Consider the following 16,308-nt stretch of genomic DNA (forward strand, 5'->3'; position numbering starts at 1 on the left):
TACTATTCCATCGTACCTTATACATGTATATAAACACACTTGCCTTCTACTACGGCCTCATATTGTACAATGTACATTCATATGAACACTGAAGATGATACATCCAAGCAAAGAATGGCTGCAAGATTGCTGCGGAATCCATGAACTGAATGGCTCTGCAGCATGACTCAATAGCACATGGTGGCTTCTCATACCTAAGATCATGACGTGTCAGCGGAATGAGAATGCAATTTCCTCTAGCGTCCTTCCCTTGGTCTCCGGTACCCACAAGCACACGAAAATGAGGGCCACGGTAGCAGCATAGATAGCAAAGGTTCCTGATAAAAAAAATGACAAGGTAAGATCCAATGTCACAAGGGAAAGCACATTCTTGAAGGGAGGGAAGAAAAACAAAGAGACCTCCATTGCTCCAGTTCAACATTAGGCTTGCAGTCATTGTAATGGCCCATGCTGTCAGCCAGTTCGCAAGGGTCGCAACACTTCCAGAATCCAGCAAGGCTCTTGATGTTAACAGGAAGAATCTGAAAGGAAAACAACGTAAATTCATAAATCTCCCCACAAGTTTGCAGATGCAGTATCTCTAGGCATTTCATTACGCATGCACATTGGGCAGCTAGATAAGCTGCTTGCTGTCATTCGTGTTTTAATTAATAACTACTAAATGAGGTAATTTCAGTATTTTGAGGTAGGCATAGCTGTCCTCTGGCTAGGGAAAATAATGCAGTTTCCCATGCAATTTGAAGGAGCAACTATAGTTTATAAATAACAAGAGTTTGTACCATTTTAAAGAAGCTATAGCTATGTTGAGAGGTTGTGGATTTGGGGTTGCAGTATCTCAGAGTGCATGAAATTCAGAGCTGGGGACTCAGAGCAAAAGTGCTAAGTGGCACTCATAATAATTACATAAAGATAAGATAGCAAAGAAACATTAGTGAATTAAAAGCTCTGTATAATATAAAAAGCAAGAGCAAACTATACCTCAGACATAATGACCCAGGGAATTGCTCCCAAGCCAAGAGAAAATGCAATCACAATTCACAAATGCCCGGAGAGCAAAAGACAAGGACTCAGACAAGCTTCTCTCAACAAGGGGGACAAATAATATGTAATAGTACTGCGACTAACCACAAGTCCAGCCAGTGAAAGCATACTCATTGCAGAGTATAAGTGAGAACCAGCAGTTATGTTGTCCTGTTCCAGAATTGAAGCAAGAATGTTTCAGAAAGGAATGACAATGTCGATAGACTTTAAGCAATACAATTATTTCGGTAGAGTGTGCTGTAAACAATAGCATGTTAATATTAACCTTTTAAGTGACATTACCTTCACAAAAAATGACACAGAAACAATGACAAGAGTAATGACCATTCCTGTGGTAGAAATCTGAAAAGACAGCTCAATTAACATAACTGGATAACCATGTCCAATAAACAATTGTGATGGAAAGTTGGAAACTAACAATGAGAAGAAGCCTTCGGCCAGCTATGTCAGTCAACCAGGTTGTCACTCCAGTAGCAATCACCTGAAATGATAAGATCCCATTAAGTATGCAGTGCCAAGCCCACATCCTGCTCAAAGTCCGAGAAACAAGGGACATAACAACTTTAAAACAAGTATACCTGAACAGCCCCCAAACCAAAGGTTGCTAGATTACTGTTTGTAATACCTGTTCAGGAAGAGAATTCAGTAAGATATCAGATTTGGAAATCTAGGTTCTAGAACTCTTCTTCCCCTTTTTTACATATTAAATGAACCATTGTGGTATCCATACAAAGCATAAATCGAACCGAAACTAGGTAACTTTCATTTCCTGGACAAGTTCCAAAATATGCAAGCCAGAAAGCATATCTCAATTGCATTAGAATCTAGGAGCAGAGATTGATCATGTTTTGGAGAATGTACCAGCAGCTTTGAAGATGCTCCCAGCATAAAATAGAATGCCATTGACACCACTTAGCTGCTGCAGGACAAGGAGACCAATTCCTATCTAAAAACAAGCCAATTAGCTAAACTGCAAAAGATTAAACATTAATATGTAAACAGAGAGTAACAAATAGCAAGGCACCAACCGCAAGGGGAACACTGTATCTCTTCTGCTTGATATCAGCAAACCTTATGGTTGTCCTCCTCCTTGATGATGCTACTGATCTCTGTGTAAAAAAGGAAGATAACTATGTAATTCTCATCTCCTATGGTACATTATACTGCAAAAAATAAGAGAAATTCTACACCAGGTTTTACTACTAGAGAGCAACGCATTGACAGCTGCACCAGTGTACCAATGAGAACAAGATTAACGAAATATATATGTATCTTTGCGCCTGGACCTTGTGGTGTCATCGTAATCGATGTGTTTTTGATGGGGCATCTCCAATGCCAGCATCTCGAAGTATTTCTTATCTCATGTCCCTTGTACTAGGTGTAGTTGAGTTTAGGTCGTGGTCGAGTTTTATTTTGTATAAGGGCGTGTTCGTCTTCCTAAAACTAAGATGTTGGACTGACTGTGTTGTGTGTGTATGTTTGTAAGTACACAGCCCTCCTACGCGTCTGAGGAAAAAAAATGTATATCTCTATCTCTATTATACCTAAACTGGAGTTCCACTATTGATTACCTTTATTTCATTTACTTCTGCTGTTATGTCCGTCTGAAATCCTCGCAGAACTTGCAGTGAATATTCAAAATCCTCCATCTTCCCCATTTTTGCCTGAAACAAACAATCTGTTGTATTCAGGTCCTGCCATTAATGCTATGAAAAGATAATACCATGGAATACTTACCAGCCACCTTGGGGATTCAGGGACAAAGAACAGTCCAGGAATCAGGATTGAACAAGGTAAAATGCCTAAAACATGTAGAAGTAACAGAAAAGTAGTTAGGAAGATGATTTGTACAAATAAAACAACGAAGACAGTCAACTAATGGGTGCTATGTAGCATATTGTTGTTTCATATACTAAACAAATGGACTAAAGTTTTACATCATACCTAGAACAGCAAGAATTCTCCAGGGAACAAACATGCCAACAGATAGGCAAGCAATATACCAATTGTGATGGAGAGCTGTAAAAGAAATTATGGATTGGTTCGAAGTTGACAACAACATTGACAGATCAGAAGAAAGGCTACACATGAATAACAATAATAAAATGTTGTCATTCACTATAAAAAAACCTACCTGATTGACAGAACCAAGAGCTCCCCTCTGATCCTGAGGAGCGATTTCTGCAATATAAACCGGTACCTGGAACCATGAAATAGAAGTTCCAATCATAAAGGTAACATTGGGCATAAAATATCAAAATATAAGTAACCAAGTCGCTAACAAGTTCTTAAAAACTGCATTGTTTAACCAGGAATGCCCTGTTGCAAAAACCTGCACCAGCAAGTGGTACGCTGGAGTTGAAAGGGTACCTAGGTATGCTATTGCCATGCAAAGAAATTTACCCATTATCATTCTTGTTTTATAGAAAATTAAAACTTGACTGTACAATACGCAACAAATTGTATATGAAGTCAATTCCACAACAATATTCGACATAGGATTTCAGTCACTTCTAAGTGCTAATAGTCTCATTTGAAAATGAACTAAGCATACCATATTATTCCGAACAAGGGTCACTGGGTCAGTGACCTTGATTTATGAGTTTTCTTGCTGCTTTGTTTTCCATTTTCCACTAGAACTTACTGCTTTGTTTTGAATGTGTCCGGGCTTGGGATTGTTTGTTTGTATGGGCTTGTTAAGACGTGAATTATGAAAAGCAGAATTTTCTATTTTAAAAAATACCAAAGAACTGTAATCCTTAATAGCTGTTAGAAGATGATAAACAGGAAAACGCCACTATTTCTGTATAGAGTAATTTGTTTTTACTAAAAGGGAGGAGAAAAGGGCTGCATACTGTATAAGATATTACACCGACTCCAAATCCTTCTAGCAGCCGACCCATAAACAAGAAAGAGGAATCCTGAATATACACCAAAACAGAAGTAAATAAACACAAAGGTTATTATCATATTGATGAACAAAGAAAATCAGCAGCAGGGGCATGGAAAAATGACGGTAGCTAATGATATCGCAAGCCACCCAATTATGTTTGGAATTGCAGCAATCATGAGAGACTACAAGACCAACCAAAGAATTCAATCAGTGCATCAATCTGAAAAATCATGACAAGCAGATCTTTCAAGGTTCCCATTAACAAAGCTAAGCTGCCACTTTTTACTGAAACTGTGCACGCTTAAACTAGCTGCCACTTTTTAACATCCTACAGTACTTAATACTGATACTGCGCACACTTAACAATGATTCGGTCTGTCCTATTGCATTGTGTTCCATGATCTGGTCTAGCAGAGACAAAATAAGACGTGACAAAACGGTAGTCTCACCCCCTTGCGGCCGATATACTCTGCAAGTTGCCCACTGGAGACCTACCATCGCGCCTACTTTCGATAATGATCCAAAGAGCGAGAACTGCGTAGAAAAAGACAAGGCCAAGCAGCATCAAGCAAGTGTAAGCATTACAAGGGAGGGGAGGGATGCATAGACGAGAAAACAACGTCACCTCGGAGAGGGAGAGGCCGAGGTCAGCAATGATGGCGTCCTGCGTGGGAGAGGAGTACCCGCAGGTGAAACCGAACTGGATGGGACCTAGAGCTACAATGAGCGTGCAGAGCGTCGCCGAGATAGCTACGTCTCGGAGGGAGAAGGCAGAGGAGCCTAGGCGCTCCATGAGGCTGGACTGCCGCGAGCCCATCAGCCTAGGCGCTCCATGAGGCTGGACTGCCGCGAGCCCATCATGCCGCCCGCCGGCGGCATGCGGTACCAGCTCCCGGTGTTCAGAAGCGGCTTCCGCAGGTCGGACGCGGAGGACGTCCTGCCCGCATCCTCCCCGCCACTCTCCTGGTCCCGAAAGCTCATGCCTGAGCCTTAGTTTCTTCTCGGCCGCACGGCAACGAATGAAGAATTGCTGCAAGTAGCGTCCGTCGATCTCGAGCGCTGGCGGAGAAGAAGGAGAGTCCGATCAGCGCACGAAATTGGATCTGGTTGAATGATTGGTCGAGAGAAGGCAATCCACCCACGCAATCGAGCTGGGATTACTCACCGACTTGATTGAGGAAGGGAAAAAAGGCCGCCCCGGTGGTGGATCTCCAGCGAGAAGGGCAGAGGAGGATCCGTGGAGCGGACCGGCGGCCTAGTGTTACGCTGCGCTGCGTCGCGCGTTTCGCCCGCCGCCGCTTCCGGGGTTGGCCCTGTGTGACCGGAGTTTGATTGCAGTCTGCAGAGAGGAGAGATTGGAGGGACCACGGACGGACGGACAGGGAAGGTAGTCTCGGTTTCTTCCGTTTTTCCTTTGGGATTTTTTGGTTTCTGGCCATTACAATTTTCCAACCTTTGAAAAACACCATTACAATTCATGTTATCATAAATTTACCATTATAATTCTGCTTCTCCCTCACCCTTGCCCTTTTCTACGTCTGGAACATACCTGGGCCCACTTGCAGGCGTCGTATTTGTGTACTGCCCCATATTACCCCTGGTTAAGTGGATAAGACAGGATTGAAGCTGGTGTTCCTTTCTTCTCTCTACTCCAGTTCTTCTGTCCAACGAACCCTAACCACGTTCTAGCGGCGGCGATTTGGAGGCGTTGGCGGCGATTGAGGCGTCAGTTTGCGACGGGAGGCGACGACGACAAATCCTAACCTGCGTGCGTCCAATGGGGGCGATGGAGGCGGCCTGATGGCGTCGGCGGATTCGGGCACGCTGCGCGCTGGTGCGGCTGCGATGGAGAACACCGCCACCAGGTACCCTTTCCTCCTGCTTTGCCTTGTTGTGGTCATCACAGTATGGGATTAGGCTTGATTTGTGTGGTGGCATCGATGTATCGTGCATGTATACATTTTGATTTGGGGTTCGATTTACTACATGGTAGGGATGGCATGTTTTCGGTAGAGTTTAAAGTGGAAGGATTTGTGTCCAAAGACACGGCTGGTAGGAAATCATACACAAAAGGCCATACATTTAAGTGGAATGTGGAGTATGGGTCCATGACACTTGACTTGCTGCTGAAATTTCTAGCAACTGAATTGAATCTAAGTAGTAACTAGACACCGACAGTTTGGTTCTTTGACAAAAGATTGAATGGGGATGCCAGATTAGTTAATGAGATACAGATGCTTGATTTGTTTGAAATGTACAAGGAGGAGATGAGCTGCCAGGTTGTAGTAGGTGTTTTCGATAGGGCAATTTGTGTGGAAGCTGAATTTGACGCACAGGAGCCTCTCTGTGTGGTTTCTGCTGATGATGCAAATGTTCAGTTAGAGGCACATAGAGATCCTGATAGACAAGTAGAGGCAGCTGCTAACATGCCTAAAGAACCCAATAGTGTTGCTCCTAAGAATCCAGAGGCAACTGCTGACATAGAGCCAGATAGGGAGCCTGATATGTTTGATAATGCTGAAGAATATGTGGGTGTTGATGATGAGGGCATGTATGATACAATGCCACCTGCCCCTCAGTTTGCAAAGTCATCTGACAGTGCTAACACTTATGCTACTACTGATACAACTCATAATGTTGAGCCATCTGATGAGTTTGTCCATGTTGAGGCAAAGGTGGATGATGCTGATCCTCTAGAGGTCCATGTACTACAAGATCCTAAGAACCCAAAAATAGTGGAGGGGTAGTTATTTACTGATATCATTGCATTCAAGAAAGCAATAAGACACTATGATGTGAAGACTGAGTTTACCTTTGCTGTTGGTTACAAAACAGACAAGTCAAGATTTATAGCAAGGTGTGCTGCTGAGGGATGCTCTTGGAGAATACATGCTTCCACTATATTTGATAAAAAACTGTAAAGGTACATTTTCTAGATCTTTTTAGTTGTTCTATTCTTTTTTAATCATGTACATATTTGCAAATGCATTTATATGTTTATCTGCCTTTCTGTAGATCAAAGTCCTTCCTGTAGAGCATAATTGTCCTACCACCAAGCTTAAAGAAGGGAAAATGGCTACTCAAGGCTGGTGTGCTGATAGGCTTGGAGATTGGGTTAAGAAGAATCCAACTAAGGGAGCAAAGGATGCAAGAGACAAATTGGAGGGTGACTTTGGAATAAAGCTAAAGTACTCAAAAGCGTGGTCTGGATTGAAGGTTGCCTTGGATCAAATTCATGGTAAATATGAGGAAAGCTTCCAACTTCTTTTCAATTGGGCTGCTCAACTTGAACAAACTTCACCTGGAAGTCATGTACAGATAGAGTTAGAGAAGATTGGTGACAAGAATAGGTTCAAGAGGGTTTTTGTTGCTTTGAAGCCATGCATTGATGGATTTCTAGCTGGTTGTAGACCCTTCATAGGAGTAGATGCATCTTTTCTACATGGAAAGTATGTTGGACAGTTGGCTTCAGCAACAGGTGTTGATGGGCATAACTGGTTGTACCATATAGCATATGGTATTTTTGACTCAGAGACTGAGGACAACTGGACGTGGTTCCTAGAGAATTTGCACAAAGTTATAGGAGACCCACCAGGACTAGTATTATGTTCAGATGCCTGTAAAGGATTAGAGAAAGCTGTAGGGACTGATTTCCCACAAGCTGAAACACAGGGAGTGCATGAGACACATGTACAACAACTTCATGAAACACTACTCAGGGGATGTTTTCACTGATCATCTGTACCCTGCAGCTAGGAGCTACACAGATTATATGTTTAAGTGGCACATGAAGAAAATTTTTGTGTATGCTCCAGAGGCAATTGACTACCTTCAAGAGCATCATGGTAGGATATGGTACAGATGTGGCTTTGCTGAGGACAGCAAATGTGACTATTTAACTAATAATGTGTCTGAGAGTTTCAATGCTCAGATCAAGCACTTGAAAGGCCTTCATCTCCATGAGTTAGTTGACAGGATAAGAGAGATGATAATGGAGAAAAGGTACATTAGAAAGAAGCTTGGACAGTAATGGCAAGATGGGATCCTACCAAGTGTTATGAAGGATTTGAATCTTATTAGCAACAATCTAAAGGTTGTCAAGGTGAAATTTAGTGATGAGGATTTTACAGAGGTCACACTCTTGATGAATGGAATAACTAGAGGAGGCATACGGTGGATCTGAAAAATCAAAATTGCTCATGCAGGGAATGGCAGATAACTGGCAAGACATGCAAGCATGCCTTGGCATGGATACTGCCCAACAGAGGTATGCAGATAGCTGACTTTGTGCATGAGTATTACTCGGTTGCTAGGTTCAGAGCAGCCTATGAAGGAAGAGTTGAACCAATGACGGATAGGTCCCAGTGGCTAGAAGTTAATCTTGGGTTCAAGGTTTACCCACCTTTGCTGGGAAGAGCACCAGGTCGGCCAAAGGTGCAAAGGCAAAGGGATTGTCTAGAGAAAAATGCCAACAAAAAGAAAGTGTGATACAAACGGTGTGGAGGTTTTGGACACTTCGCGAAGACATGCAAGCTTGACATGGTTGGAGAAGATGGTGAAACTGCTACAAAGAAGGAGAAAAGGTTATCTTTAGTTTCAATTATTTTCTATTATCTGTACTTTCAATTATTCACTATTATTTACTGGAAAATTGCATGTATAGGAAGCGGACAGAGTGCGCAGGTGATGATGCCGGACCATCCAAGGGGAAGAAAACGAAGGCAGCGAAGAAGAAGAAAACTCCTAAGAACAAAAAAACCCTTGAAGAAGAAGCAAAAGAAGGATGCAGCTGCTCCTCTAGCAAAGGTTGTCAGGAACCTGAAGAACATGTTTTCTGATGGACAGTGAACCTGATGGTGCATTTCAAGCTATTTTGTGACCTTTCTTTTGTAATATAATGGCATTGAACTATGAAGGTAGATGCATGTGATGTCATCTAAACTATGAACTGGAATGCTGAAATGCTTGTAAGCTAGGCATTTTCTGGATGTAGTGCTTCAAAACTTGAACAAGTTGTGAATTAATGCTATTCTCAGAAGTGCTATTGTCTCAGTGATGCTACTGTGAGTTATTGATATATTTTAATAATGCTATTGTCCTATTAATTATCCCAGCAATGCTTCTGTCTTGCTGAAATACATGTGTCAAACTGAAGGACTCTCAATCTGAATTTCCATACATATATTTTCAAACTGAAAGCAGCTATTACAGAATACATTTCAGATATTTTCAAACTGAAAGCACACAAACTGAATTCTCAGTTTCAGACATGCTATGAGAACTAAAAGCACACAAACTGAATTTTATTAACATAAAGCAGCTATTACAAAATACATTTTAGTTTCAGTCTGGCTACTGGCATACATCAGCTGACCAACAAAAGCAACACACAGACTGCTTTCAAATCCTACATTCGACACCACTGGCTACTTCCATATTTTGCTCATAAGACAACCAATAGCTACACCTACACACACTGCTACAATAATAACGTAGTCCTTCACAACCTGTACTTGCACCTTCAGCTCCCACAGATCAATCACAACACTGTCAAGTTTTGCCTTCACTGTAACACCCCGGTGTTACGATCTTATTTAGCGCCGCAATTTCGACTTAACAGGTTTTACCGAAACGAGTTTTCCGGGCTTTAAAAGTCTTAACTTAGGTTTTAAAGTATCACTCGTGGCAAGTTATATCGCACTAGCTAGTTGAATAGTTCTGGGATGCAGTCAAAACAAAAAGTTATAACTTTCTAAATCGAAAACGATAGATGGTGGCGTATTAGTATTTAAATTCTAGCTAATTTTCTTGAACGTTAACTTTATATTCTTGCATCGTTAGTTGCCTCATGGTAAGTACTTTGTCGCGGAGTGGTGCGTAGAATGGTCTGAAGTAGTAGGGTTGCCCCTAGAAGTTTTCGGAACCCTTTAGAATGCATGTAGAACTACGTTCGGTGCTCTATTCGTGAACCGATGCGCTGTGCGACGAACCCGTCTTGGTCTTCTTACATTTTCTTCCCTAGTCGCTCTTTGGTCGCACCGAGTGTTTTCCTAGCAAGCTGGTGGTGTGAACTTTGAGTTAGCGAGGTTGGTCGAACCTTAACTGCACTGTTTGGCAGCTTTGACATCGCTTTAAAAAGCGTGCACGGCACTGATTTCGCCCTTTTGGCCTTTGGGTCGCGGTCACCATGCGTCTCTGCACGCTTGGGCCGTGCTCGGCTGAGCGCTGGCCGCGCCGAGCCCACAACCACCCTGTTCCCACAAGCAGACGCCGGTGAGCCCCGCTTAGGCCTAGCCACGCCAAGCCAAGCACGTTCCGCCAAGCGCCCTCCTATGTCCAGGTCAACTGTGAGCATGTGCTCGTGTTGCCACGAACGATCGGTACCACCCTGCACATTGTCCCGCCACCGCGGCTGCTGCTACCTCCTCTCGAAGGTTTGCGTGTGCGCCTGCCCGCGCTGTCCCGCTGTCCCCTCCACGTTGCGCGCGGTGAAGCTGTGCTGCCCGGGGTTAGCGCGCGCGTCGCATCCGTGCCCTGCTCGGCTGCGCTGCTGGCTGGTCAGCTGGCCGCTCACGCCGCGCAGCTCGATCGTCTACGGGCGCACGTCATGGTCTGGCCCAGCGCGCGAGCCGCTCCTACTGTGCCAATCACGTCGCCCCATCCGGTTGCGGATGTGACCGGAGCGCGGACTTAGCATTTTCATTTCCCCTCCTCTGCTTGCCACGGCCGATGGGGCCGCCACCATAGGCTGGCTGCTCGGGACCACCAACGCCAAATTCACAGCGGCTCTGACTTTGTCTTGATGTAGGTCGACTGGCCAACCCCTCCATCCCCTCAGCCAACCACCACCGTACCCCAATTTGGAGGTTTTCGCCCCACCGCGCCATTAGGGCCGAGCTCGGCCGCGATCACCGCAATAGCTCAAGTGTTCACCTCGAGTCAAATTCGTTGCACCGCTAGCCTCGCCTCTACCTCCGCTCCACCCTACGTACCTCACTTGAACCTCTACCGCCTCCTAGCTTCCACTGACGTGGCCGTACTATCGTGGTACGCCGCCGCGCCATCCGGGCGCACATGGTCAACGTCATTCGGGGAATCTCCGACCGAGCCATCACCCCAGCCAGGTTCGTGGTGAGTCACTAGAGCTCACCCGCCACCCCTACCACTCCTTTGATGCCTCAGCTCACCGGAACACCGCTGCCACCGTTGCAGATTGCCATCATCGTGGGGGAGCCGTTCCAGTGCACCTCCGACTTCCCAACCGCCACCCATCCGTGCGCGAGGACCCGCAGGTGAGAGTCGACTCCCTAGATGAGCAGTAGGGTGTCCTAGTTGGCCGACGTAGTCACCTGGTGCCGCTGGCTGCCGTGCCGGTGGGCGAAGAGGTATCGGGGACCTCCCCGTTGCGAGGGCGAAGGTTTAGAAGGGTGTTCTTACGAAGTCGCGGTCTGTAGGAATAGTACATAGGACTGCGGGTTGATTCTGTTGTTCACGGGGGCGTTTTTGCTTAAACGCCGGGGCGCACGCGGACATCCCCACCTGCGCCGTTTCCGCGCGTGGGCCGCGCCATCGTGGGCCGCCTCGCGAGTGCGCATGCGCTACGCGTGGGTGGGCCGCCTGCTGCTGGGCCGCCGTGCCCGCCTAGGCCATCATGCGCCGTCCGCCTGGGCTGCGGCTGACTGCACGCGCCGTTGGGCCAAGTGATTGGCGCCGGCCCATTTCGACTTGTAGAGTAATTTCTGAGTTAGTTTAAAAAGGTAAAGTTGTAAAATCAATATAAAATAGCATAGGAGTCCAAAAATGGTGAAACTAATTTTGTTAGTCTCCTAAATTTATGATCTACCTGCTAGTCTAATTTGTTCATATAGTTGAATAATATTCTTGGAAGCTATATAAATAATTTAAGGTGTTTGATGTTGCAAAGTATAAACTTATAAGAATTTCCATGATACATTGGTAATAGTGTTGGATCTGAAATTTGTACAGTAGGCTCTTGGCAATATTAGGTACTCGTAAATTTTGTAGCTCCGGAATAACTAGCTGCTAATTAGATAATAATGTCCTATTGCGAATAAAGAAACACTTTGGTTTATATAACCAAAATAATTATTGGGAAATAACGCCTTGTGCGACAACATGGATATGTAGCCTAAGTACGGTCGTCGTTAGAACTAGCTCGTTCACTTGAGAGACGTAGAGCGTATTTATACGAGTCACGATTGCAGTCAGCTGATCATACCCTTGCATTTCATTACATTGCATATCATGATAGGGACGTCGATGGATCACGGAGTCATCGGGAGTTGCTGAAGAAATGGTGCTTTTGGAGATCATGTCGTCATGATAGAAAGCTAACTTCTGATTATATTTTTCCCAGGCAAGCCTCGGTGCATAACCCCTACTTTCTGCAGTTTAAATTACATTTATGCGTTAAGTTTTAAGGAGTTGAATGAAACCCACTTGTATATATATATATATATCTTTATCCTATGAGTCTTACTAGTATGACAGGATCGTGTAGACTGCTATGCTACAGGACTCCGGTAGAAGTCGAGTGATTGCCTGTCACTCGCGAGATATAGGAAATATGTTACTATATGATTATCACTTGGAATATATAAAATGGTGGGAAGGAAAATGGTGACCGGGCAGGGATATGGTTTGGGTATTGGTGAGTGTAAGGAGTTGTGTCGCCGTGGACATGGAGCATAGCTTGGTTACACTATTTTTCCCTGTCTAGTCGGTTAAGGACCGATCGTTGCATATGACTCTAGGCAGGTCACAGACTTATTATCCTGAGCACATACTTGTGTATAGGCGCTTGGAAGACTTGTTGCTCTCTTGTCGTGGATCCGGCTCATTCCGGACTGACTGTTAGGGTTTGTTTTGGTGGAGGAGGTCCTTGCACCGCACTGAGTCCGGGACTCAGGGGCGGGGGCTTGGAGTCCCAGTTTGGACGGGGACCTAGACACCTAGGATAGGAGAGTGATGGGTTGGTCCTGCTTGTGCCTGGGGTACAAGCGGGGTGTGTGTTTTCGGGGTACCCAGCTGGGGGCATTGATTCGCGAATCACTGGGCTATCCGGTACGGCTTGTCTATGGTTTAGCATCGTAGTAAGAACTGAAGATGAAAGATGAAAGATAGAAAAGGAAATCTGATTGCTTACCACTTGCTTGAAAGTAGCATAGGTGCTTACATAGAATGGTTAGTTAATGAACCAATGTAGCTATTATTAAAAATCAAATGTAAGGACGCACGCTTAGTAATGCTTTCTGCAAATGCAACCCACAAACTAGATAGCCTTGCATATCCTTGGAGTTTTTTTCTTTTCTCTTGTCGGGTAAGTCTTGCTGAGTACAATTGAGTACTCAGAGTTTTATTCCCCCTGTTGCAGGTAACAGGAGGAGGCTTGAGCTGACCTTTGTGTGTGGATTTCCTCCTGGTGGGCTCAGAGAGGATTTCCTTTACGCTGTGACCGTAGTTGCTATTTATAACTCTCACCAAATACTTTTATAAATGAAAGTTCATAATCTATTGTCGTAGTGTATATATCAATACTTCATCATGTCATTAATAGATGTTTATTTCCGCTGTAACTCTATTCACATGTTTCTATTCCACTGTTCAATTAAATTGTTTATAACCCTGATAAGATGATTTCATTCCATTGTTATATTAATAAATATTATACTCTGATGTTGTATTAAAAGTGATGTAAGAAATGGTTACGAATGATGCAAGATTTATTCTCTCATTTGTGATCCTGATGGCAAAAAATGTGGATTTTCGAGTTCTCCCCTGGGGTGTGTCCGACGGAACCGAGTAATTTAGTGTTCTCCCTCGAGTGCTTAGTGTCTAATGGAAGACAAACACTCCTGTGAGGCATTAGATTAGGTGGTTCTGCCACAGGTGGTGTCAGAGCATAAATGAGGAAATAAAGCTTCGAAAACCTTTTCTAATCTAAAATTTGACAACCCATTGTTGCAAAAAGTTAGGACGTTTGCATGCGAAGTTATATAAGTAGCCCTATTACTATGGTTATGTATCCAGGATAGATGGCACTCTGCTGACTTAGATAGGCTTAATCAAGTTTCTGTAGGTACACTGACTCGAGCATAGTTCGATAGTATCGACTAGTTACAGGGAGAGAACGATGTGCCAAAATTCTGAGAACGGTTGCCCTATATGTGGCAACAGTGAAAGGACGTATAGGACGTGCATTCATGCATATCCTACCTATGCATTGTAGTACTCTATTACTTGCAGATACACCATCTATAGATGTCACGCATGTCGTATTGTGCACGACTGACTCGTCCTGTTCTAGAGTTAGGTCTGAACTGTGGCTTCGTGTTTCACGTTCGCCCATGGTTCGCACCGGTCGTGACCCACGTCTCTCTGTACCCCTTTTCTACGCTCTTGTTGGACCCTTGCCCTGTAGTCGTACTAGTCAGTAATGGCATCGCACGTCGCTCGCCTTGAACGCGCGGAAATTGGTCGATTCATCGTAGTGACCTCGCGCAGGAACCCTAACGAATCGCGCCAGGACCACTGAACGCTCCGCCTTTATAAGTAGAGCCTGATTTAGCTATTGGTACCACCACTCGACGCACTTTAGCTCGCTTAGCTTTTCTTTTGAGCCAGCTTTTGGCTTAGCCTTCCTTGCAACCACCGCCAAAGATGGCAGGAGCCTGGGTTAGTACCTACTGCCTGAACGTTGAGGGTTTTCCCAGAATCCCGCATGCCACCTTGTAAAAGCTCGAAGTTAATGATCGCCCCGAGTATGAGGGCCATGAGTATGAGGAGCATGGCACCGAGCAGTGTGAGGTTACCGTCTACATCGGGAAGAGTGAAGAGTTCCCCGACCTCACCGAAGCCTAGAGTGTGACTACAACCGGGTTTCGCTTCATCGACACCTACCAGGTTGTGGCCCGCAAAGCCTTATGGTACCTCTATCAGATCTATGAGGAGCCCATTGCTCATACCCACATGTGGTTCTTTTCTCCTTTGGACAAGAATCGGCGGGCATGGAGGGCCCGCATGGAGGCTTTGCAAGGACGAGATGTGCATGAGGACAGTCCCATCGTGGTGCACTTGACCACGTACTTGCTCGCTCTAGATGAGTAGTACGACCGTCAAGCCTTGGAGCTAAGGGCATGCCTTTGGCGCACCGAGAAAGCTAAGATCTTCAACCAGATGCTCCAGGTGCAGCTCACCGAAGTGCATGCCAGCGTTGCAGCTGTTGAGAGCCGAGAGGCTGCCATGGAGGAAACTCTAAATGGGGTCGAAGACCAGCATGTTCATCAGCTACGGGTGGCCTATCTTGTCACCAGGGCCGAGCAGAGGATGCTGGTTGCTGAAAGGCAGGATGCCTCGATCTTGGAAGGGATCCCTATCCATCCACCAGAAAGAAGAAGAACAAGTGTTGCAGCACTGCCCACACCTCCACCCTCGGAAGTGTCAGAAGTCGAGCCCTTGATTCCTCTCACTCAGCCATTGCCACGAGAGGATGTAGGTTAGTTGACTTAGGATGCTGTACCCGTAGTAGTAGTGTTTTTTCGTTGCTGTCCTCCAGTATTGTACTCTTATCGTTGTTGTCGTCCATAGTTGTTGAGCTCGTTCGACCGTAGGTGAATGTTGTGTCATGAATGGGAGCTGAATGCCGGTATGATGTACCCATATAAGACCGTTGAAACATGTATTTTATTTATTTTGCTATGTTTATTGCGTTCATCTACCTTAAGTTTGTTAGATGTGCTTAAGAGTTTCATGGGTGATATCAAGTGGGTTACAAGAGAAGTTGCCATTCTGATACTAGTAGATCAGCCGTGATTGGGTGTTATTGGACACTGTATCGACTAATTGTGGATGTCCCAGCAGAACACTTGAATTTCTTTAAAACAAATCCATCGTTGGATTTGAATTCCTTGTCCCTTGTTGTGAAGGGAACTTTGGTTGTTTGAATTTTTCCCTTGCGATACCCCCTTACTCTGTGGTCTATGACCCCACTGCCTTCATGGTATGTAAGTTGGTAATAGTTGCCTGGTTAATAGCTTATGGTGCCGCGATGACACTGAGGGCTCCCTGTGGAACAGCTGCCACATGTGACACTGCTCGGCATGCACTGGTATCGAGGTTGTTAACCAAGTACCTTTGCTGAGTTACACCGCCATACCATTTGGTTTTAAAATTTGTTCTCCTTGGAACTGTTCAGGTGTTCAAACGGGAATTCCACAATGGGTTGATGCAGAGGTGTTCCCTCTAGTAACCCAAAAGAGATGGTTTGGAGAAAAAAAAGTATGACATGATCTGGATTTATAGAAAAGACGGATGTGGTCGAGGAAGGAAAGCAGAAGAAGAGTAGTAACGGAAGG

General features: G+C 44.9%; 2 pseudogenes; one reads left to right on the forward strand and one right to left on the reverse strand.

Annotated features, from left to right (window-relative positions):
* Nucleotides 1–70: 70 nt before the first annotated feature.
* Nucleotides 71–5,321, reverse strand: LOC136517559 (sugar transporter ERD6-like 4; annotated as a pseudogene).
* Nucleotides 5,322–6,991: 1,670 nt separating this feature from the next.
* On the forward strand, nucleotides 6,992–8,815 carry LOC136516212 (uncharacterized; annotated as a pseudogene).
* Nucleotides 8,816–16,308: the final 7,493 nt, after the last annotated feature.

This window comes from Miscanthus floridulus, chromosome 17, assembly GCF_019320115.1.
Source record: "Miscanthus floridulus cultivar M001 chromosome 17, ASM1932011v1, whole genome shotgun sequence".
In the NCBI taxonomy this organism is placed as follows: domain Eukaryota; kingdom Viridiplantae; phylum Streptophyta; class Magnoliopsida; order Poales; family Poaceae; genus Miscanthus; species Miscanthus floridulus.